Here is a 26328-nt window from a genome sequence, read left to right as displayed (position 1 = left end):
GCACTCGAATGTCAGGCATAAAAGGCAGTAAAGGGAAATGGGCAGCCTTGATAAAAAGAACAGCACATTTTGGGGGCAACTCAGAAAAAGAGCAGCGTTTGGAGATGTCAGTTTTGTTGGTGCTACAAAAATAAAATAAAATAAACAATAGCAGAAAATTAGTAACACACAGTTTCTTATGAATTTGTGCCTTATGCTGCCTGTGGAACAATTGCCTTTTGGGGACTACAGATTCTATAATCCTTGCAGTCACTGGCTAGGTGGTCCTGGGAGTTGTAGTAAAGAAAATAAACCTTTCCACGTGCAAAAAATCCAGGAACCTGCATAATACTTTCCAATAACAGGGAATGAGAGAGAGAGAGAGAATGGAAGGAGAAACCCATAGAGTATTTTAAAGGAGGAGAATTTGGACCAATAGCTAATCTAATGGAGGAACTAAAGGGTGGCATCATTTATTTATTATGTTTATATCCTCTGTTCCTTGTAGGAGCTCAGGATGGCATATACGGTCCTCCCCTTTTCATTTTTATCCTTGCAAACCCCCTGTAAGCTAGGTGAGGCTGAGATGGAGTGATTGGCCCAAGGCCAATACTTGAGCTCTATTATGGCAGCGATGGATTTGAATCCGGGGCTCTTGTTCCAAGTGTTCCAAGTGTGACATTCACAACTATAGAGTGAGATGTGAATGGCTGATTTTTTTTAAAAAAAACAGGAACAAAATTCCAAGCAATGTATATTTAAAATATACACCCTGCTCTAACCATTCACCCACCCTCTCATTTTGGAAAAGAGAGGGATATTTGCTTGGGAAATGCTTACTCTGGAGCTTTGGAAAGTCTCTGGGTTTCTAAGTAGTACACCTGCCCAGGAACTGAGATTTTTTTTGAAATATGAATTACCTGCCAGTTTCACATGGCATGAGATGCCAACACTCAACCATGAATAATTTGTCCTGGCAATGGCCCAGTGAACCTGGCTGTGTTTTCATAGTCTATTGCTAAAATATTATTTGGGATAATGGTTGGCATTGCTAATGTTCCTAATTTAAGAAGAAAAACAATAACCTTTTTGTTCAGCTGGTTTGTGAGAACAACTGCCTCCTGATATTTGAATTATCAAAGCAGTTCCAAGATGAGCTGCATGGTTAGAAATGTCATTAATACAGGTTATTACCACTTTAGAATACAAACTGAGGATTATATCTTTAAAGGCATCCTTCCCATGTATATCTTTCAAGGCTGCTTTGATGTGACAAGGTAAGCACATAGGTCTAAATCTAATTGTGAATCCTTGCTAGAACAGTTCAGCTAAATCAATTAGATTTATGTAAGTGGTGACCTACCAAGTTCTCATTGATTCAGTAGGTCTACTTACTCTGCATGGGACTAGTAGTTGCATTTAATCCAGGGTTGAGACTGACATGGCAATCAAGATGATTTCATTTTTTTCTCACTATCCAGTATACCAGATGGGGTTGTTGGGATTATGCCATTATATATTTGTTACAGTCTAGACATATTATGCAATCATAGCATTATGATTCTGCTTTAACTGCTATGATTGCATCCTATGGAAACCTTGGATTTGCAGTTTAGCATTCTCAACTAGTGAGATCTAGTACTTTAACAGACTACAAACTCCAGGATTCCATAGAATGCACTCATGGTAATTAAAATGAACTTACATTCCCTACAGCATTTTACAAAACTGGTGTGTGTGTGGCCAAACAAAATCAGAGTGTGGTCAAGATGGCAAAAAATTTTTAGCGAGGAAGAACACACCAGTTGAAGAGGCTGAAACAGTTTGCTTTTGCCTGGGTCAGCTGGGAAGGGCAATATTTTCCACCCTCCTCTCCAACTGAGTGAACTGAGTGCAAACTAATTTTGTACTTTGAACTTAATTTGTACCAATGGAAGTAAGCTGAGGACAACGGGGGAAAGTTGGAGGAGAGAGAAACTGGGACGTTTGAAAAGCAACTTAAAATGTGGGACAACAGAGGATTAATCAGGATTGCCCCTGTTAAATAGGATGTGAAATAATAGTGTTATAACTCTGTAATATGAAAGGACTCTTTAAGGTATCTGTCTTCTTTACCCCACAAGGGTCTAACATAAATGTCTCCTTGGACTGTAAAGTTAAAAAATAATGCTCAGTTGCCACCATAACGTATGAATATTCAACTGTATATTCTTTCTTCCTTAGTGGATTACACAGGAAGCCATTTACCAGTTTCCCTTTTGCATGTCATGTCCACTGGCTTGGATATAATCTTTAAAATGTCAGGGAGATATTTATGGAGGACAGGTCTATCAACAGCTCTTGTTGATTCTAAACTAAGAGATAACCAGAAAACATATTTAGAGAGACAGCACTCACCATTCCAGAGGCAGATGTTGCAAACAAATATTTGGGAAAACAGAGGTTTATTGGAACAGTTTATGTTTTGGTCTACAGCTTCCAAGATGCCGCAAAGCTAATGGTAATGCTGTCTGGGGGATTCTAGCAGTAGACAGTATAAAAAAGGGTATGTCTATGATGGTCACTTAATCCAGGGCCAGTCCAGAGCATTGTGCCCTGGACTGACCATGATGGTGACCACATACAGTGGGCCAAATCCAGTGCAATGCTGCATCACCCTACCGGCCTTCCCCTGTTTTTGGAGCTGCCACCACCACCATTTCCTTGTGGGCAGGAGCTTGTATCCAGCTGGTCATTTCTGACCTCAGCACAAGCAGCATGAGGCAGACATTACATAGAGTTCCTGCCCAAAGGAAAGTGGTGGTGGTGGCGGCTCCAAAAACAAGCCATTCCCTTTCCCTGTGCTGCTCAGTATGGGGAAGGGTGCAACTCTAACTGGGCTAGGCAGAATCAGACATGATCCAGCCATCCACACACCGAAAGAATTTAAGCTCAATCTTGGGTTTCTGGGAAACACACGGATTTATCCTGAGTTTGCTTAGTTTAGAGTAAGGTTCAGTTAAGAGCAGAAAACCATAGCTGTATGTCATAAATACAGCCAGCACTGACATTTTTTTTAACCAGCGTAGACAAGGACTGTTCCAAGTGTTGGCTGAAAGTCTACAGATTTATAGCATGGGAGATTCATGGATTTCATGATACCTATGCCCTTGTAGATGTATTCAGAGCTTGGACCTAATGAAAAGACTGTCTCCCTTTATTACTTAACTTCTTTTTTAAAAAATCCAGTTACCAGCTCAACTGCAAAAAGGCCAAATTATGTAGCAAACAGCTTCTTTCATCAATAAGCAAGTTGTGGTTATGAGTTAAGAGTGTTTTAGTCTGTGTGTAAACACCTAAGCCCATCATTAACATGGGAATTATAAGCACATCTCTGGAATATTATGAAACACTCTTTGAGGAGGGCTAAGCATAAAATCCAGCAAATTGTAACAGCAGATTGGGCAGTCTGCGGCTCATCAAAGTGAATGTAGTCAAAGCAGCCACATCCTATGGCCTGCATGGTCCTTGCGGTTTTACATTCAGAGAACAGTTGGAAAGACAGAAAATGTATTGAACTCTAAACTGCTTTTAGTGTGTCTATTTTGTTGTGGAGGCCTGTGACAAGAAGAGAGAAAAAAGTGTGATATTTCTCCCATACGGAGGTCTTTGTGGATAGGACACTCTCTTAGATACCTGAAAAGAGGATGCAGAATCATTTTGGTGTACAGTTGATCCTCCGTTTTTGCAGTGTATCCATTCTGCCCCCCCCCCCCATGAAAATGGAGGCTCTCACATATTCAAGCCCCATAGGCTTGAAATGGCTGTGTGCCTGTGCACACACCTGTTTGCATGTGCGCTGGGGTGCACCCCATTAAAAATAGCAGAAGTCACTCCTCTGTGGATTTCCAAGGTTGCAGATCCAAGACCTCCAAGGATTAGAAGGGCGACTGTAGTTGTTAGGAAAAAAAGTGAGGAAATTTTAGCCCTCTAGATATTTTGGATCCCTCACCATTGTCCATGCTTGGTGGGACTGGTGGGGTTTGGCCAACCTTGGGTCAGAATGTTGGGGCTGGGATGTAGCAGAAACAGTTGGGAGTCCCCACTGAACCCTCAGGTTCACTGCATGACCTTGAGCCACTTACCCTCTTTCACCTTCATCTATCTCTCAGGGTAGACGTGAAGATAAAGGCTGAGATCCAGCACTGAAGAGACAAAATATAACTTTATGCTCATGGGGTAATGCCTCAGTTGTGTCATGACACCGGTACAGAATTTTGACTTTGCAAAATCAAATGTGCGTTGTCTGTACAACTATGTGTGCAACCATGGAGTCAGTGCTCAACCATGTACAACTTTCAATGAGCAATAATGTGAAATAGCACCACACACATAAATTTGCTTTTGTAACTTTTAAATGACTGTGGATATACAGTTGATAAAGAAATACAACCATGTGTGTAAGAAAATTTACACTTGCATAAAACACCAACAGTATGCTAGCCAAAGTAGGGAGGAGAAGAGCCAAGTTGGCTACCTAAAACTTGAGGAAATGAAGAATATAAATCTAATGAACATTTTTCCAAACTGGAATATTTCAGTGATTTCTGGGGAGGACAAAGTTGGTGGCAAATGTATTGTTGTTGGCAGCAGTATTCTCAGCAGTTCCAAAAATTAGCAGTAAGGATCATAATCAGCTGCCTTATACTAAATAAGGCTGATGTCACACTGCAGAAATAAAGTAGTTTGACACCACTTTAACTTCCACAGCTCAATGCTATGGAATTCTGGGATTTTGTAGTTTGGTGGGACATAAGAGCTCTCTGACAAGAAAGGCTAAATTTCTCATGAAACTACAAATCCCAGCATTGAGTAATGGCAATTAAATGGCATCAAACTGTTTTTTTCCTTGCAGGATGGCAGCGACATCACACTGTTGGCCCATCTAGTCCTTTATTGTCAGTTGAGCAAAGACTCTCCAGTAGTTCAGGCAAGACTCTCTCTAAAGCCTACCTGGAAATCCCTGGGATTCCTTGGTGGTTTTCCATCCAAGTACTAAGCTGGTCTGGTCCTACTGCTTCGAAAATCAGATGAGACCAGAATGTGTTCAAGACAAGATAGTAGGGAATGCAGGAAAACACAAATGTAGCAGCTGCTCTTTCCCCCCACATTGATATCCTTTTCACCTAAGAAGAAGAAATTTATCAAGAATCAACCAAAGCAAAATTCTCACTCAGCAAAATCCAAAAGGTGTAGGTCTTCTAGCACTGGGAAGACCACATAGCATCTTTGTGTTAGAAATGACAGCTGTCAGAAAAATGAGGCAATAACCCTAGTTCAGCACCAACATGGTTGAATACACAGAGATTTGAATGCAGAATTTTAAAACCTAAGCAGTGAAAGCCCTGGGCCTGGAGGGATAAATCTGTCAGTTTCACAAACATCTCACTTTTTCCAAATATAAAGGTATTTGAATTTTTTTCCTAACTCATTTGTCCATTTGTGTTCCTCATAAAAAAGAGGAAGGCACTAAACCCCATCTGATCTTGGAAACTAAGGAAACTAGGCAGGGTCGGGTTTGTTTAGTACTTGGATAGGAGACCTCCAAAACATACCAGGTGTTGTAAGGCTATATTTCAGAGGAAGGCACTGGGAAAGCCACCTCTTGAGTATTCCTTGCCTAAGAAAACCCTCTGAGATTAATGGGGTCGCCATAAGTCTACAGATGACTTGAAGGAACACACATGCACACACACGTTGCCATCCACAATTTGTCAAGTGAAATTCTAGTAGCTGTTTTCAAATACGATTGCACTTTCCTGTTTGGCGCAAAACTCTTCACAATATGCCAGTGCAGCAACTATAGGATCTGAAAATCAATTTGTTCTAATTTTTGTTCAGGCAGTTGACTGCTAAATGCAAACCTAATTCCACATATATACATCTGGCTTGGTTTTTAGATTCCATATTGTCAGCAATTAGAAGCAGCATTCCTTTAATGTTTTTAAGCCTTCAGGGCATTGAATACCATCCTATAATGAAGTTAGAACTTTGATTGGGCTGACACATGGGAATTTTAATTCCATGCATATACCCCCACACTCATGTATTACGATTCCTGCATTTCTGCTATTTATTTAGTGACAGATGTCATGTTTAGGACTTTTTGTTAATTAAATGTTGATATAGTTTTTGACAGCTTCCCTTTTCTTATCTCATATAGACTCCCACTCTCCAACTGGGTTTGCTTTATTACTGGTTTGCCAATTTCTCATGTTAATATAAGAAGCTGACATATATGGAGCCTGACTTTTGTTTCATTTAGAATTTTGTTTCATTTAGCACAGTGTGGTGAATGTTATCTTAACTATAACTCCCAGTATCTTGCAGCCAACATGGCCAATGTCAGTAGTTCTCAAAAGTGGCTCCTGCATCACTTAGCTACTTCAGGAAGTATGCCTGGCAGTTGGTCATGGCTTGTGTGTTGAACTGGGGGAAGTAACAAATTCCTGCTGTGCTTATTGTGCAGGATTATTTAATGGTTTTAAAAGAGCATATCCTTCAACTGTCCCAGTTTGGCAGAGACAGTCTCTAATTAATTCTTTGCCATCCTATTTTTTTCATCTGCTTTTAAAATGTCTCGGTATCTCTGTCCTCCTCCCACTTTTCCCTTTGTCATTACTTACATCAGTTGCTGCAAACTGAATTAGAGTGCAAAAGTAGTTTGCAGTCAATTAACCCAGAAGGAGCCCTGGTGGCGCAGTGGTTACATACTGGTACTGCAGCTACAACATTGTAAGCTTGGTCCTAGAGGAGGGCTCCAAGGTCCATTCAGCCTTCCATCCTTTCGTAGGTTGGTAAAATGAGTACCCAGCTTGTTGGGGGCAATTGGCTTACAGACTGTAAACCGCTTAGGCAGAGCTAGTTCACTGATAAGTGGTATAGAAATGTATTTGCTATTGCTATTGCCCAATTAACCCAGGAGGTGACAGAAGAGAGGAATGGGCAGAATCTTGCCCTTTCCAACTGACTTAGGCAAAAGTAAACTGCTGCAGCCTCTCCTAGCTTGTGTGTGCTTTCTCATCGGAAACATTTGCTGTCTTGACCACACTGATTTTGCTGATGTTGCAGATGTCCTGGTATTCATTTGTGATGTACAAGAGGGTATAAAATGGAAGAACTCACAGTTTCCTGCTACTTCATGTATAAAGGAAGAACATACTCTGCTCCCCAAATAGTTAAGATAATATGTCATTAATCAGCACTGCAACTGTTTTGTTTCTGTCCAACCCTGGTAATGCACATTTATTTATTTATTTATTTTATACTGCCACATTTCTTCTGGCACGAGAAGGGTATACTGAGAGAAATGGAGTGAACAGATGGGGGTATAGCTTCTGAGTTACATTTCCAAACTCTGGTTAAGTGGCCCTTTTTTTCTCCCTCTAACTGATGTTTTTCCCAACTTTGTTTTCCCAATAATGTTCAGTAAGTGGTTGCTGTGGGTTTTCCCAATAACAGGCAAGGTTTTTGAAAAAGCTTTGGCCCATTCTGGTTTACTGTATATATAGTACAATAATGCCTATCCAATTATTCTCTCTAGACCTTCAGGGTGGTGGGTATACAATGTAAACTTGGCAGATTCAAATAGGAAACCTTTCCCCAGAATTCTCTGCGAGAGGATTGCAATTGTATTTGGGTTGAGGACCATAAATTGGGAAATGTAACAGTGTTTAATGTGGAGAAGGGACAGAAGAAGACTAGGCCCAAATACTGTTTTAAGCAATGTGGAGAGGAAATAAACAGGATATAAATGTAATGGATAAAAATAATAAATTGACTGTTACGTTTCATGTTGGTTGCCTCAACCAAATCTATCTTTAGATGATAACTAAATTGAAAAAAGATAATCTGTCATAAGACAAGAAAAACATAATTAATTCATTACAATTGCCAAGGAATGTTAATTTGCTACCAAGCAAATCTCTTGTGATACTTTATAGGTCCACTGAAACAAAATCAAGAAAGAATTCATTCAAGCAAGCTCCACATTTAAGTATCAGATGCTGCACAAATTATTTGAAGAAAAGATTGTTCTTTGAATTATGTGTATGTATCCTTGACAACAATGACTTAATTTCAAGTCCAATGTTATTTATAAGTTTAGGTCTAAAGCTTATTTATAAGTTTAGGTCCAGTTTATAAATAACACCTGCTTTCCAGATACAATTAAACATTTCTCTTGCAATCTGTTAACACAGGGTTAGTTGTCTAGGGAACTGGGATTCATGGTTATTAATGAAGCATCCTCAATAAAACATCACACACTGTGTCCTAAATTATGACAGTCATGTGGCCCTCCAGATTTTGTTCAACTACATCTCCCAGAATTTCTCATCATTGGCTATACTAGCTAGAAGTTGCAGTCCAACAAGGCTGCATGATTCTTACTTCTCGCCAAACCATGTTGGTTTTGTGTGCCTTCAAGCTGACTCTGACTTATGGCAAACATCTTCTAGGGTTGTCTTCACAAGATTGATTCAGAGGATTCCTTCCAAGGTGTGTGTGACTTGCACATGTTCACTCAGGGCTCTCTATAATGCCCCAAATACTGCAGGCTGTTCCCAGAGTATTCTGGCCTGAGAGTTGCCCTGGATTTCCACCATTACGTCTGCACTCCGTAGCGATGCCAGGTGGCTGTCTACACATGAGTCCTCTGTGTTGCCTGGCACTGCCATCAATGGCACAACTCTCTCTAGTGTCAGGAATGAGATGCCCAGCATTGAGTGTGTGTGTGTGTAAACATCCCTGGGTACCTGGTGTTGCTCTAGAGTGCTCCAGATTTTCCTGCAAAATCCAGAATAAAAGGTAAATTATTTTAAACTGGTTTAAGGGAGGGATGGGATGGATTTGGCACAGAATTGGCCATATGTCATGAAGACAGTCCTCACTTGAATTTAGGATTTGGCCCTGAATCATGAAGAGAGGGCACCACAAAGATGGAGTGAGACCATGAGACCAAGAAATGCACTTGGTGGGTTTCCTTATCTAATCAGGGATTGAGTCCTAATCCGACACTATACACTACACTATCCTGGCTCTCTGATGTATTGAATACATTTATTATGCCAATATTCCTTACAAATAAATATCCTATTATCTACTGACAGTTTGGGGAGCAGGAGTGTTGGAAGAAGTCCTAAGTCTGTGTTACTTCTGGAAATCTAGGAACTCCTTACAAAAGTCTGCACCCCTGAGTTCAGCAATAAAATGTGCAGAGCTTGTACACATTACTCTTTTGGACTATAGTTCTCAGGATCGCACAGTCAGCATGATCACTGGGAGCTGAAGTCCAAAATAGTAACCTTTCCAAGCTTTTAGAATATGAAGCCATCTAGAGAAATATGGTGCACTTCCTCTTCCCTATCTCCCCCCCCCCCCCGGCTTCCTTGGAGGTCTGTTGGGAAATAGTTATGTACTTTGTGTACTCCTTTGGCCTAGTTGAAGGCAGGTGCCTGCAGTCAAGCTTGCACAGTTGTACAATATGGGCTGTGGAAAGGCCTATTCCCCATGAGGCAGAGCGGGTACCTCTCCTGAGTACACAATTTATGCGCCAGATGTGATTCTGCTGCTATGCAGGTGTGACTGGTTTGAGCTGAAAGGCCATGCTGGAAGGAGACAGATTGCCTCATTAAGTAATCAATGTAAATTATGGCTTGACTTTTACATGTGTAGAGTATAAAGCTAACACGCACCGCTTGCACCAACCATTTCCGAGTGTGCATGAAAGAGAACCTGTGCTCGTCAGGCTTCCAGGAAAAGCATATGGATATAATGCACCAATTCAGCATTCATAAAAATATATGGGAGCTCTGCTGAAGACGGGGTCCTGAAGGCAATTTAGGAATTCCACCAAGATGAAGTCATGGATTGTTGCAAAAGAGAATATTAATGCATTTTATTATTAATCATATTAATTAAAAGAAATGGCATCACCAGCTGAAGGTGGCATGCACTCATTTTTAACATGCTCTAGAAGTTCCTGGATCTATTTTCAGCCTCTGTGCTCTTCGACAAGGCATGAAAAAAAATATGACAGTCTAAACAGTGCTAAACAGAAGCTTCTGAAGAAATGGGAGTGTGCTGCCAAGTTGGTATGAACCTCCTTAGAAGGCAATAAGCTTTTTAAAAAAGCATTCTGAACATGTAGGGGCTCTTTCCAAAGACTTCAATGTATAACAGCCACCTGTCTGCCTGTGAAATCCTAATTTCTTGGAAGATGGACAGCAATAACAGAGAGTTGCAAGTGAATTGAGGAAGGTGTTACTTCATGCGTTTTTTAAAAAAAATCCTTTATTTTAAAATTGACATGATTCATCAGTGTTAAAAAGAACTATGCTTTGGTCAGACTAAATAGGGAAAAGATATAAATAAACAGACTAAAAGAGGATGGTTTAAAATATTCTGCACATAATATTAGTATGAAATTGGAGGATGCTCTACAGATTCATCACAAAATCTTGCCCTTCCCCAGTAGGCTCATGCAAAAGCAAATGGCTGCAGCCACTCCTAATTCGTCTGTTCTTTCTCATTAATAACTCATGCCATCTGGACCAAACTCTGATGTTGCATGGCTATATATGTCCTGGTTTTCATCTGTGAAATGTTGGAGTGTATGTATCAGTGACATATGCATACATAGGTAAGCATTTACTTTTTAAGAACAATGCTTAAAAATTAACAGATTCCTAAATTTTTGAGAGTAAAAAAATGCAAGAAAATTATACTGACAGAATTGTTCTAGCCTCAGGACTTGGAGTACATACTTTCTTAGAGTCTGGCTTTGAATCCTCCAGCATTCAACTATATTAATGCTGAATGAAGGCTGCCACCTCTTTTTCTGGACTCAGGTCCATCTGCATAGGCCAAATACAATGGCTTCCCTCAATCTTCTTGGTGACACAAGGCCCAAACCCTGAGTCTGGTCCAAAGGTTTAGTTCTGTTAGAAAATCTGAATGCTACTAGCTGATGGCCTGTAATGCAACCCATGCTCTCCTTTTGTCATGCCAACAGAAAACGATGTACATCATGACCCATCATGTGGACCATGTAATATGCCTCTTCCACCATTTAGTGAGGATACATCCTCCCTATAATGATAAAATAATTTTTAAAGGTTACTGCCAAACTCATATTGCAAAAGGACTGTTGCCATCCCTCATTAAGTTACTGTCATTATGTATTGTCGTTATGTTATACCTTTGTTTTTGGAAAGGAATCGATTACAAGTAATGTGTTTTTGCAGCTAGTTACTCCCAAGTCCTGACCCTGTAACTGCTTGTAAGATGGCATCTTAAGACCTCTGAGGCATGGTTTGCCAGCTGTAGTGAGAAGAACCAGTTTTAATAGACTGTTTGCCTTCAGAGCGCCTCAGCAGTGGTGATTTGTATTTGGAAAGACCCCAAACTTCTCTTGCTCTGAAAAAAATATATGATTTTATCTTGGGTGTTGCTGCTTTGCTCCATTTGCTTGCTCCGCAGTCTACATTCCATTTAAAGCAAGTGTTGAAATGCAAAGCCACTAAAGAGTTTTGTGCAAGTGCCTTTATGAAAATCATATTATTTACCAGCACGTAGAAGGCTGGAAATCAGCAGAGGGATGACAGTGGGATGATGTCAGGGGCCCCATTTGGGCACAATCTAGTTAGGTATGCCAAATGGGCAAAGATCATAGATGGTAGCTATTAAATAAATTAACTTAACTTTAACATCCCATTCCCTCTTTCTTCTCTGCCAGTATTAAATACTATTTTCAAGCCAAATATCAGTTTCCCTAGCAATTTAATGAGGCTCCTTAGCAGGCTAAGGACGGGGGGGGGGGGGGGGGATATTTATTGGCATCTTTCCCTTTGCATCTGAAGCCTAAAACAGTACAGCAAAGCCATACCCTCCAACATTTCATAGATGAAAATCGGGACACGTGGCCAAGCAATATTGGAGTGTGATCAACATGATAAATGTTATTAATATTATTAAACATTATCAATTACATATAACCCTTACAGTGGTTAAATGCTGGTTTTGCAGCCACAACATTATGAGTTTGACCCCTGGACTCCAAGGTTAACTCAGCCTACCATCCTTTTGTAGGTTGGTAAAATGAGTACCCAGTTTGTACGCAATTGGTTTACAGATTGTAAACTGCTTAGAGAGTGCTGAGTTCACAACAAAACGGTATAGAAATGTAAATGCTATTGGTATTGCTATTTTGCCTGAGCCTATTGCAAAGGACATGATTCTGCCTGTCTTCTTCTCTCTTCCCTTGCTGAATTAACTGAGTGCAAGCTACATTTTCCGTTGAACTCAAGTTTGCAGCAATTGAAACAAGCTGATGACAAAAAGAGAGAATAGGAGGCGGAGAGAGAAACTGGGACATTTTAAAAGCAGCTGAAAAAAGTTAGCTGGCAGAGGATTAATCGGAACAGTTTCTGCCAAACTGGGACAGTGAGAGAGTATGCACAGTCTACCATTTCATGCTACTGGTATGGGAGAAGAAGACTGATGTAACTGAATAAGTTGTCAGTTGGTATTTTAAAGGACAGCTTATGATATACAAGACCCGTCTATCCAAGCAGTTAGAATCTAAACATTTCAACGACATACCTTATAAAAATCCACAAATATCCCTAATTTGCCCTGATACTCTTTTCAGAAATAGGGGGAGCAGAATTGGCATCCTGTCCCAAATTATGGAACTGCTTAAAATAACATGGCCCATATGGGTATGCCTAGACTTAGTATCACAGGCAATCTGAATGGTGATACTGTGGAAGTACATATGGCAAATTGTTTCCATAAACTTCTGAAACTGAAGTACGGCTAAGGAGCCAAACCAGCTTTTGTGTTGGTGTTAGTTACAATACTTTTTCCTGCACTTGCTATTTGGGCAGAAGGTGTAGTCTTGCTCCCATGACGCCCAGGGTTGACCATATCTGACAATTGTCCTGATTTGGCAGGGACAGCCCTGATTAATCTTCTCTTATTTCACTTTCCCCACTTCTTCCCCCCTTTGTCTTCAGCTTATTTCAATTGTTGCAAACCAAGTTCAAAGTGTAAAAGTAGTTTACACTCAGTTAACTCAGCAGGGAGGAAAGGTGAAGAGGGTGCACAATGTTGCCCTTCCCTGTAGACTAACATAAAAGCAAACTAGTTTACACTCAACTCAACAGGCAGGGGAAGCGTAGAGGGCAGAATATGTCCTTCCCTGTAGACTCAAGCAAAAGCAAACAGCTGCAGCCTCTCTTACCATGTGTATTCTTCCTCATGAATAACTTCTGCCATCTTAACCACTCTCTGAGTTTGTTTGGCCACATGTGCCCTGAATTTCATTGGTGAAATACTGGAAGGTATGGGGGAGGATGGTGGAAAAGGGAAGGGGAACTCTAGCGAGAAGGAAAAATATGGGAGGAATGGGAAAGAGACCCATGTTGTAATGGTTATTCATTGACTTTCTTTCTCTCAAAATTCCTGCTCAGACATGAGGTTTACCAATGGCATAATGATAAATTCTGAAGTGCAGTCAATCATCATGACAGGTCCCTCCTCCTAGCCCCATTCCCAAGGAAAGTCTGAAAATGCAGACAACTGTATTGATCCATAGGAACAAATTAAGGTTGAATTGGTCTTTTGTAAAGTTAATGAGTCTTAATTGCCTACTCAGGACCAAGCCACTCAAAATACAAATAATAATATATTGTGCTGGAAAGATTTGTGTGTCAGTCCACATGCACACACACACACACACACACACACACACACACACACACACACACCTGTACTGTGAGGATTTCCACTAACCTCAAAGGGAATAGGGAAGCCTGGACTGGATTTGCTCATGAAAAATCAAGGTTCTTTCAAACCTAAGCTCCACTACACCTCAGAGGGTGCTCTTTGACAAATTTGTGTAGCCCTGCGTGGAATAGCCAATATGTGGAGGTGGTAGTCTTAGCATCACAGTTGTAGATCCCATCTTTATGGGATTATCCAGCTCCTTTCCACAGGATTTATGTGGTACTCTCTGCACGGTTGGGAAACTTTGCATTTTGCAGTGTCTGAAGTCACACATAGAAAGCTGGGGAACATACAACTTGTTCATGGATAGCTACCGTGTAAGAGAGCCTAATCAGTGAATGGAAGTCAAAGGCAGAGGCTGTAACCCCTTAAATACATGTTTTACATGATTCCTTTCCCCTCTCAAGCTAACCTGCTTTGGTGAATTGCTAGAATAAAACTGGTAGAACCTAAGCTGCTTAGCTGGAGATAGAGATACACATGTGATGGACGGAAGGATGAAGAAAATAAATGTCTTTCCTCTGGAGGCCCCCAACAACTGGAGTTTCTATCTTATATGAAAACCTAAAACCACTGGAGATGAGGACAGATAATATCCTCCACTCACCTCTGAAGAACTTGCTATCGTTGAAAAAAATTACAAGAAACAGTCATTTTAAGCAATTTCTGGATTCCCTCCCCGCAACACTTTATTGTTTTTCTATTCTCCTGGCAGATAGCATCATGAATATGTCTTATCTTCCCAGATAAGTTGCTTTCTCTTGGGTTCCACCTCTACCCACCTGTATATGTGCTTTTCTGAGTACCTTTTCTAGCTCAGGGTGAAGCATGGCAAAAAGGCAGGAAAAACAGGGATCTGAAATGTAGTCATAAAAATATTTTCGTTTCAAGGCTTAGTTTCCCTGCAGATTTCACATATTGGTACTTGCCACTCCCATATTTCAAAGATGAAAACTGGGACACATGGGGGCAAGCAACATTACAGTGTGGACAAGAAGGCAAAAATTTTTCATGAGGAAGAACACGCAGGCTAGGGAAGAGTACAGCACTTTGCTTTTGCCTACTGGAAAAGGCAAGATTCCACCCAATCTCTGCTGAGTTAATTGAGTATAATCTCTTTTGCACCTCAACTGAAACTTTGGACATTTAAATACCGCAGCAAGGTGAAATCTATACTTGTGCTGTTTGCCAAAATAAATGCAGTCACTTGGCAAATGTAGGCCAGCTGTACAGGTTTCGTGCCAACATACTTGATGCTAAGAGAACTGATTAATGGCAGAAGACAGTATTCTGGCAGTACGGGTTGAAGACCAAAACGCTGGCATACCAAATAACTGAAATATGAGATACATTCTGCTTTGAGGGTAAATTCCTGCTGAGGGCAGCTTGTGGAATTATCACCAGGAACGTTACCTGAATATAACCCATTCTTGCTTGACCACATGTGTGTTCAGTATGAAAAGTCAACTTGCGGTCATGAAATTTTACATTTGAAGCCAGTCTAAGAGATGGAATCTATATAAGGCCAGACTCTGGCAATGTTCCTGGACTCCAACTGCTAGATACTGCTGTCTTAATCCTACAAGCACCCTTATACAAATGGATCTTGTAGCACATTTGAGACTGTGTAAAAGAAGTTTTAGCAGACCAACTTTACTTATGCTAAACTTCTTTTGCACAGTTAGTCTCAAATGTGCTACAAGATCCATTTATATAAGGGTACATGTAAGATTAAGACAGCCTCCCCAACCTGCTGTTCTTCAAAGGAGTTGAACTACAACTCTCAAGACCCCCCCCCCCAGCAGTGCACACAATGCTGGGATGATGGGTTTTTTAGTTCTAAACATCTGGAGGGTGCCAGATTGAGGAAGGCTGATTTAAATGTGAAAGAAAATTCTTTACTAGCTGAGAAGATCAGAACAAAGAGATGGTATAAATTCTCTGTGGCTCCTTCTTTGACATGATGTGAATTTGCTTTTCCAAAATGTTTTGGCTGAGTCAAGGGGTGGAGAGACTCTGGGAGTATAGAATCTGTTGTAATCTCTACCAGCAGTCCAACCGATCAACGCGAAACCTGGCAGTACAAACCAGACGACAACCCCACTTTTTATTTTTAATATGCTGGATAAACATTGTTCTGTGGTGACCATGGCACCAGTCCAACAGGCCTTATTAAGTCAAAACTCCCCTTGGACTATTCACTGGATATAGAACACCAAGACACAAACTTTTTTTAAAAAAAACATTTCACACATTAGTCTTGTGACAGAGAACGCATAGCAGAAAACCCCAACCCCCCAAAAACCCTTGACACTCTATATTCTGCATCATTCCATAAGTAATAATATTTAGAAGTTCTAAAATTCTTTGAAGCAAAAAATGTGAAATAAGTTTGGCTGCTTCTTAGAAAGGTTTTAGCTGATAAAATGCCCAGCAGAGTTTGAATATCCACATATGTATTTTATCTTTATAAGCTGTATGCAGTAGAAATCCATTAATTATATGCAGTAGAAAGTCTTGAAGACAAGTCGGAAGAATATAGTGTTGTTTTTATTCATACAAGGTAGAATTTGAGGTAGAGGTTTCTCTTTGAGAATATCAGGTTCTGGAATTTTCTCTCCTAGCCTAGTATGTCTAAATATGCATCTATATCTATATCTATAAATATCAGCATTATAGTAAACAATGTAATGAATTTCAGTCCAGGTGAATGGTGGTACTTACATATACATCATCAGAGTACATGCATCACCCCCCCACCACCACCACCACCACCACCAAGGCAAGTGGAATGTATATGTATAAATGAAAATGTGGTGGTGGTTCTAAATAGCATTACGGTACATCTAACCCAGATGGGGAAAATGTGATCAGCTTGCTGACCTGTACTTGCTGAGTCTCCTTTCCTGGTTATAACTGTGCATGGGTAATTTCAGGACCCCAGATCTTCCTTCCTATGTGCATAACTATTTGTCATCAGCTTTCATGTGCCACTAAATTGATTTGGATTGCACAAGCAGCCACTGTGCATTTTGCATTGCACAATGGAATTATAAACAAGGGCATTGGCAGATACGTAATCAGCAGTATAGTATCAGTATTCAACTATAGGATAATATAGCACAACCACTACTTAGCTACTATACATTTACACTACATGAGAATAATATAAGAGCCTGGTCAATGTCACTCAACTGTCACAGGGGTTAAATACTGCCCTTGGTGACCTCAGTTTCATCCTCCTTTTACCCATTACTGGTGTTACTGGTTGCAGCCAATTTCTGGCTACTCAGTGGGCTCCATTGACAACTAAGCCCGTTTTTATTGCATAACTCTCCAACATTTCTCAGATGAAAACTGGGACGTATGTGGCTGAGCAATTTCAGAGAGTGGTCAAGATGGCAAAAGTTACTAATGAAGAAGAACACACAAGCTATCAGGGACTGCAGTAGTGTGCTTTTGCCTGAGTCTACATGGAAAAGCAAGATTCTGGCCCTCTTCTGTTCTTCCCACTGCTGAATTAATTGAGTTCAAAGTGCTTTTGTAGCCTGCAGCAACTGAAATAAGCTGAGGACAAAGGGAGGAGGAGAAAGAAACAGAAACCTTTTAACAGCAGCTGGAAAAAATGGGATATAATTTATAGGCAGGCTTGCCTTCTGCGGCTTTGAGCTTATGCTCAAAGCAAGCCCCGGCAGAAATAATGGGCTGCCACGAGCACACACCCCATTATTTTCTATGGGGATTGAGCATATGCTCTTTTCCCCATATGTGGAGGGTGTGTGTGTGTTCCGGAACGGATCCCTCACAGGGCGGACTGTATTATTATTATTGTTGTTGGTAACAGACAACTGAGAAATTATGTCAATGCTGGGACCAGTGGGCAGGGTTTTTTTTGCCCCACCCCCAAAGGAACAATAACAGGGAACAACTGCTTAATGCAAAGAATAATAGTGTTCATGTCTGAAAATACACCAGACACAGCCTTGTTTAGAGATCCAGCATGGTGGCTCCACTTATCCCCCCCCCCCCATTCTCCAATGCCATAGAAATGGCCACAATGGAGGCTCTGTGCTGTTTACAATGCGAGTTTTTTTGGGGGAGAATTAGAAGATGTAGCTACGGAGGTGTAACTACATGATACATGTACTTCTCCCAAGATTGGACCTCGGATGGTGATTTTTATTATTTTAATGATATGGTATGAGGAGCTACAACAGAGGCTAAATTTATCATACTTAATGATAAATCAGGTGCTACTTGTTGTAACATCAGGATGTAATGTCATCAAGGCCTGCCCTCTGTAACATCATCACGGGGAGTTCCTAGGTCTTTTCAATCAAACCTTATGGCTTGATGTTGTTCACCTGGCAGCTCAGATAGATAGATAGATAGATAGATAGATAGAGAGATAGATAGATAGATATGGAGGCAGGCAGTCTGGCCTTAATTTGGCAAGTCCTTTAAAAGTACTTCAGCTCCCAAAAGCTAGATAAATAGAAATATTTGATAAGTATATAAAACTTTCCCCTAAAGCTTTCAGCTCTCAGGAGTGAAACTGTAAACCAAGTGGAAATGGGAACATTCCCAGTACTGACTGGATATTCCAAATGTTCAGTCTCTTAAATATATCAATATGTTGCATGTTTGGCAAATGGGTACTGGTGCATACATCCTGTTCCAGCATAACTTCTTAAACTGCTGGAATGATGCCCAGTGTGTCTTAACACTTTCTGGCATTCTTCTTCTTCTTCTCCATCTGTCAAAAGCGGGGTGGGTGGAAGGGGAGTTCATGTTATCATATTTGAAAACAAGATAATATAAAAAGCAAATTTCAAAATGCTGCTTTCTATTGAACATTTCAAAAAGACAAAAGAAAAAAAGTCAAGTGGTAGGGATAACAACACATCATTGGATTCAGCCTACATATTGCTGTTGCATTGCTTTGGGGAGAGTTTGGTTGTTGTATGGTTGGGATAAAAGTCTGACCTACACAACAACTGTAAAAGTAAATTGCAATGGTGTAAGTCCAGTCCACGCCATTGACATTCACTAACAGGATGCAAGTTACAGTGTCCAGTGAATAAGAAAACATTTCATTGGCTTGAAATTAAGTTTTCCAGGCTCTGCATTGAACAGAAAAGGCACACTTACTTCCCCCCTTTTCTCTCTTGTTAACATCTTTGAAATTATTACTTTCATGAACACATGGAATTTGTGGTCCAACTAAGGAAAGTTTTCTAAGTTCTGCTCTGAACAGAAACAGGGTATTATAACCACTCCAAAGCAACATGTAGCCTCAGTAAGATAGTGCAGGATGAGCGTGGGACAGGAATATGCAGTGGAATATATATGTAATTTCCAAGGCAATGCCCTGGGGGCTGGAGAAGACAGTTCAGGCCCTGGAACTCAGGATAAGGTCCTGAAATCTGTTAACCAAGCTGTCTAGGCAATTGCTAAAAATGCGTATCAAACTATTTGGTACCATGTTTCTCACTTTTCTTATTTGTATAATTTTTTTCCTTCTCACCAAGATAATTTATAAGACTTATAGCTACACTACAAATGTTCAGTCCAATTGTATATGTCCTTACTCAAAAATAGGTCTGACTAGGTTCAAAGGGGGTAATTCACAAGTACATGTGGTTAGGTTTGCAGCTTTATTTTTGTTCCAGTACAGGTTAATATTGTTGGCTTCCTTCAAAAAGCCTGGGGAATATAGTCTTGTGAGATCACTAAACTCTTTTTAGCAAAGGTCTTCAGTCCCTGCAGGGAAGTGCATTTCCTAGATTTCCTTCCCTGGGAGCCTTGGCATAGATCTGAAAATGGTTATTATTTTAGTGCAGAAACATAACCTAATAATTCTTTTGCATAAAACAACATTCTGAAGAAAGGAGATCAGTCAGTACTGTTAGATTTGAATATAGCCCCAATGGCCCTGATTTTAAAGTCTCTGTTGACAAACATGTTCAGAGGAGGGCAACCAAAATGGTGAAAGGTCTGGAAACCATGTCCTATAAGGAGTGGCTAAGGGAGCTGGGAATGTTTAGCCTGGAGAAGAGAAGGTTAAGAGGTGAGACGATAGCCATGTTTATATAGTTGTAGGGATGTCATATTGAGGATGGAGCAAGCATGTTTTCTGATACTCCAGAGACTAGGACATGGAGCAATGGATTCAAGCTACAGGAAAAGAGATTCCACCTAAACATTAGGAAGAACTTCGTAATGATATGATCTGTTTGACACACTGCCTCAGAGTGTAGGGGAAGCTCCTTCTTTGAAGTTTTTTAAACAGAAACTGAATGGTCATCTGTCGGGAGTGCTCTGATTGTGTATTTCTGCATGACAGGGGATTAGACCAGATGGGCCTTGTGGTCTCTTCTAGCTCTATTCTGGATGCCCTTTTTTTCTATGAGGGCAGTGACATTCAGGCAAGAATTGGGTATGGAACCATTCTGACAAAGAATAAAGTACTATATGCTTATCTTTAAAAGGGTCTCCAGGTCCATGTTTTGTTCACTTAAACTGTTTTTAAAAATATTACAGAGCATTAGTGTTTTGGTTAGAGAGGGATGGATAAATCCCCCAAGGCAGCAGATGCTGCAGCAAGGACCATAGATCTGTGAGCCACATGGGTTATCCTGTACAGACATACATCAGTTAAGACAGTTTCTAATACAGAAGCTCCTTTTTACAAAGTCTTTTTACAAGAGCCTCAGCCAGTCCTCCTCCTTTTCTTGTCTTCTGCTTATCTGGAAGAGGTTTTTTGGGGTGGGGACACTGGCATTGGGAGGATGGTGAAGGAGGCTGGAGAAAACATAAAGAAAAGGGGAAAGCAGGTTGATCTGCCACACCAGCTACCCTGGTGCATACATGTGTAAGAAAATGCATAAATCTGTAAGTTTCACCTCCAAAATGGAAATCATAAGAAACAGGAAGGCTGCACCCCATAAGCTAGTACTAGAAGATTACTACCTCACACATTTTGCCCTTTGAGATCAACTCTCTAAATTCAACTCCCTAATTTTACAGATGTACTTCTGGGTTAGGAGATATTTACCCCATGAGTCAGTCCTTGTCCTTCATGACTGCAGAAACAAACAAACAAACAAACAAAAACAGGAGCAAAGTATCCAAATGAATTTTTGCTCAATTTTAGCAAAATGTTTCTGCTATTTTAATAGAATCAGATTGAAACCACTACCTGAATGATTTCCCTCTTTCCCAGCCCCCCCCCCCCCCCTTTAAAATCCTTCCTCCTGGGCTGATAGCTCAAAAGTAGAAATCCTGCCAAAAAATACCTGATTTTTCACAGAATGATCTTTCCTTGAAGGGGGACTTCTTACATTCATTTTGCAAAGTTCACAGACCTCTGCAGTTTATTTTAAGAGATTGGTATTTGTTTGGCATAGTTTTATGTCAATTATCTAATCAGAAGCAGACATACGGCATCTTAGGCTGTGAAAGATACCAAGGAATGTATGACAAACTTCAAAGGAACAAGAAAGAGTTCAATATCCATCTTAACCGCGAGATTCCATACAACCCTTCAACCCCTTCCCCACTTAATTAGGTTTGTGATATCTGTTCACCAGCTATATTCTTCTAACTGCATCAGACAAAGAGGCACGCCTGGCTGAATTTCAGTACAGTGAACTTTGCTTATATGGACAAAGTGATATTACGAAGTTATTATGTCCAGAGGAGATATAATGCTGGCATCAATATTGCTTATATTCAAGACCAAAACAAACCACCATTTATTTCCCTACAGATTATACTTAAATAGATCATAAAGCTATGTTTTGGGTGACAACTCCATGATAGCCGAGGGATTCTGGGAGTTGTAATCCAAAAGAGTAATTTCTGCAGATTCTGGTAGCAAGGTATTAGATTGGAAATCTTGAAGAAGAAGAATTTGGCCACCTCATACTTTCCAACATTTCACTTTTTCCAACATTTCCAACAGATGAAAACATGTGGCCAAGCAAGATCAAAATATGGCCAAGATGGCAAAAATTATTAATGATGGAAATCCACAAATTCTTGAAGAGACTGTAGCAATTTGGTTTTGCCTGAGCCTATTAGAAAACTAAGAGGTTGCAGCAGTTTGCTTTCTACCTGAGCCTACTATTCTCCTTTCCCTTCTACTGATGGGGATGTGATGATATGCTGTAACTAAGTTGCCTAGTCTCAGTGAACAAAAAGTGTGTCTAAGCAAGTCATTTAAAGTCAGAGCATGGGAGATGACTGTATCTTTTTCCTTTAACTCTTCACCTTCTTATTTCTCAAAATTAACCTTTAAAAATCAAAATGCTACAAGCTGCTGGCTTGTACTATTTTCTGGTCCCTTTTGTTGTTTCCTCAGCACAAACATATACCTGCAATATTTTACAGATGAAAACTGGGCAAAGCAATATCAAAAGGATATCTGGTGGTGCAGTGGTTAAATGCCTGTACTGCAGTCACTCACTCACAAACCATAAGGTTGCGGTTCAATACCAGCGAAAGGGCTCAAGCTCGACTCAGGCTTGCATCCTGAATGAGGAATGAGTACCCAGATTGCTGGGGGCAGTTAGCTTATAGTTGTAAACCACTTAGGGAGTACTTAAGTGCACTGATAAGCGGTATAGAAATGTACTTGCTATTGCTATAAAGTGTGACCAAGATGGCAAAAGATAGCAAAATAAATAAAAAAATGAGGAACAACACACAAGGCAGGCTATACTGTTGAGTGGGCCTTTGTTTCAGCCTATTGGGAAGGGCAAGTTTCTGTCCCTGCTTCTCCTCTCTACTCTGCTGAGTGAACTGAGTGCAAACTAGTTTTGCATGTTAAACTCAGATCTGGTACACACGGGCCAAAAGTGGCATGGCGCCGCCGATACTAGGGTTCGGGAGCTCGCAGCAACCCCACACTCCCAAACCCTAGTACATATAGACACCGGCATCATGGCTGCCTCCCATCCATACGGGGGCCGCCATGATGCCACCGCTGCTGTACGACGACCAGATGTCGCTAGCAGGAAATGGTGTCATGGAGGCGCTCCCTACTGCTTCTGGGGTCACAAAACAGAAGCTGCTCTAGATGGCTCCTTTTTGTGGTGCGTCTGTGCTGCAGTATGGGGATGCTGCCGCACAGACACGGGGCAAAGATAAGTGGCACAGAGCCGTCCAGCTGTACTGCCCCTCAGTTTGGACCAGGGGAAGTACTGTATATACTCATGTATAAGTCTAGATATTTAGGTAAAAAAACTGACACCCAAAAAAACTGAGTCGGCTTATCCATGGGTCAATGTAAATACTGTATCTTAACTCTTATTTAAAAGAAGATACCATCTCCTGGTGAAAAGCAAGAGTACAATCTGTCCTGGAAGCACTGACACCCTCTACTCTCTCATTCATCCAGCCTTAAGAGTAAGCACAAAGAGTTATGTCTACTGGAATTCTGTAAGTTCTTTGACATAGTTTTACTTTGCTTCATTCTTTAGATCCTTTGCTATAAGCCCTAAGTTTTAGCCTCGGCTTATCCACGAGTCATAGCAAAATCTATAAATTTGGCCCCAAAATTTGCCCTCGACTTATACATGAGATCCACTTATATATGGTAATCTAATGACAAAAGAGAGAAAATGGGAGGAGGAGAGAGAAACTGGGACATTTTGAATATAGCTTTTAAAAAAATGGAATGACAAAGGAAGAATCGGGATTGTCCTTGCCAACTGGGAAAGTTGGAGAATATGTTATATCTATATTACTGTATAAGCTTGCCAGACAAGGAAATTGCTTGCTTGTTCTCTCTTGCATTTCCTCATTACATTATCCCATTTAGTTTCCCCGAATGTCAGTGAGACCTACATACTTTCCTCAGAATTCAAAACTTTTGTTTCAATGAAAGTGTTTGGGACAACAGGGTTCATCCATGCCATCTTAGTTCTGTTACCTCAACTGAGTTGATGCCTGAGTTAAGAGGCTGCAAGATGATCCAAATTCATACCTTCTGCATTAGCCATGGGAATCTGCCAATTACTCACACTCATGACAGAATTTTCAGTAGAACAAATGGATTTGCATGATGGGAAAGCTCTTGCCTTCCCAGAAGCCTCAAAGTTTTGGAATTTCATTTCATACTCTGCAAGGTAAATTTCACTGGAACACCATGATGTTCTCCTGGGAAAAACACTAACAAAAACAAGCACTTCCTTTGAGGTGAAAGGAATGTTTGTGGACTGTACTTCTTTCTTTTAGTGAGATATTTCAGAAATCAGCAGGATAGGATTGTAGTGATGTTACAGAAGATGAAAAATAAGACAAGTCATCATGGCACCTGGGATATGGAAAATTCCAAGAATGATCTGGCTTCCATGTTGACAAAGGTTGTTCTTGCCCAAAAAAGGAGACTCAATAAACCAAGGAATTGTCCACATCTCATCTTTTTAAGAGTAAATTGAAATTCTGTCTTTTACTGGACCATTGTGTGTAAGCTACAACATGATAAGGAAGATTTCACATCATACAAAGTCTGCCTTCGGGCTCAAGTGAGACAGATAATTTATTAACTCTACTTTTAGCCTGTCTCCTTACAATTTTCTCACAGAAGATTTGGCATATCAAGGTACAGTGGGCCCTTGGTATCTGCTGGAATTTGACTCCAGGACCCCCCCATGGATAACAAAATCTGCAGTTTTTCAGGTCCCATTAAATACAATGGCATTGTGAAGTAGTGTCCCTTATATAAAACAGCAAAATCAAGATTTGTGTTTTGGAATTTATATATTTTTAAAATATTTTCAAGCCATGGATGGTGGAATCCATGGATAAAGAATCCCATCTCATAGGGCCCAAAGAACCAGATATGCCTGCCTCCTGGTATTTCTTATTTTGGAATATAAACTTGCCACAGAAAGCAGACACTTTCTCCCTCTTTTTTTATTTTATCTATTTAATATCCCGCTTTTCTTTCAGATGGGATTCAAAGCAGCTTACAGTATAACTAAAACAGAACACATAAAACCATATGAGGTATAAAAGTTTAAAAAGCACTTGTAAATAGTCCATTCAATTAAAACACTGGTTTTCAAACATTAAAAACTGAAACAACTAAAACTCTTAAAACACATATTGCAAATTAAAACAGTGCATATCTTTCCACCCTGGTCAGCCAAGGCTGAAGGCCTGTTTAAACAAGGACTTTGCCTGCTGGCAAAAAGAGACCTCTCTCTTTCACAGACACAGAGGCACACACAGACACACACACGAAGAGAGAGAAAGAGAAAGAGAGTGAGAAAGAAACACTTGTGTAGACACGTTTCTTCGACTTTGTAATCTCCTAAGAGAAACACACATACCCTTCAGTAGAGCATAACCCTCTCTTGGCCCAAGGTTTATATACATTTCATTTTACTGCCTCTGCCAAACTTTTTCAACCTCATATTCTAAAATGGGACAAACTTTTTCTCTCTCTCTTTTATGAAGTACAAGCACATATTTTACATTTATTTTCATAACTTCCACTTAAAAAAACAATCCTTTGGGGGGCTATAGTTGGGGTAATAAAGTTGAGAATGGAAGGAGCCTTCAGTTTTGTTCCATGCAACAAGTAAATGCTGGCAGAGTGACAGAAAGAAAAGATATAAGGACATGGTCTGGCAGCATTCCTTCAAAGAAAACTCCAGTCCAAAGGCTTTATCATAGATGCATAGAGGTTAGTGGAATGACTGTGATGGTGCTTTCACAGAATCCCTTTAATTCTGATTAATTCTTTCTTAACCTGGCTTCTTTTTTTTTTTTGCCCAATTAACCATCAAAGGATGCAAAATGGGATTTTTCGTACTTTTCTGGAACATGTCACATGCTGAAGCGATGATCTGGTCCTGCCCTGATTATTGAGCAAATAAGATGATCACCCAAGGCACTGTGACTGAAATCAGATTTCACAGCACATGTAAGTTTGCTACCAAAAATGGCAAGTCTCAAGTTCCCTGTTGGTTTATGGTTCCTGGGGTACTCCAAGACATGATGAAATTGCCCCCTTAGGAACTGGCAAAGCCACTTCTGAGTATTCCTTGCCTAAGAAAACCCTATGAAATTAATGGGGTTGTCATAATTTGATGTTGGAACTCTCTCTCTTGGGAGGATAGGATGGCTCCATTCTTGCCTCCACCTGTCTGCAAGCAAAAACTTTCAGGTTTTTAGAATTAACCATGACAGGCTTGTAATAGTGTTGTTTTGTTGATTTTTTTAAAAAAATACTGTCTTTTAATGAATTTTAAATGGTTTTAACCCTATAGATTGTTTTTGAAATACACACACACAGACACTCTCACATACATATATTACTGGTATATATTTTTAATCTGTTTTTAATCTTTACAGGTAGAGCTTTTAATAATTTGTAAGCCACTTTGAGTCCCTTTGCCAGGAGAAAGGTGATGTATAAATGAATCAAATAAAAACAACAAGAATAGCAATAACAGCCTGAATAAACTATACCATTTAAGGGGGCTGAATCCCTCCTTAGTGAGC

At 40.2% G+C, this 26328-nt stretch overlaps 1 protein-coding gene across 10 annotated transcripts in view; it reads left to right on the top strand.

Moving 5' to 3' along the window:
• Positions 1–26328, top strand: part of CALD1 (caldesmon 1) — a 236193-nt gene that overhangs the window by 9687 nt on the left and 200178 nt on the right. The gene's annotated exons all lie outside the window — the stretch shown is intronic.

This window comes from Sceloporus occidentalis, unplaced genomic scaffold (genome assembly GCF_023333645.1).
Source record: "Sceloporus occidentalis isolate IW3139 unplaced genomic scaffold, rSceOcc1.0.p SCAF_5, whole genome shotgun sequence".
Taxonomy (NCBI): domain Eukaryota; kingdom Metazoa; phylum Chordata; class Lepidosauria; order Squamata; family Phrynosomatidae; genus Sceloporus; species Sceloporus occidentalis.
This window is presented reverse-complemented; position numbering and strand designations above follow the sequence as displayed.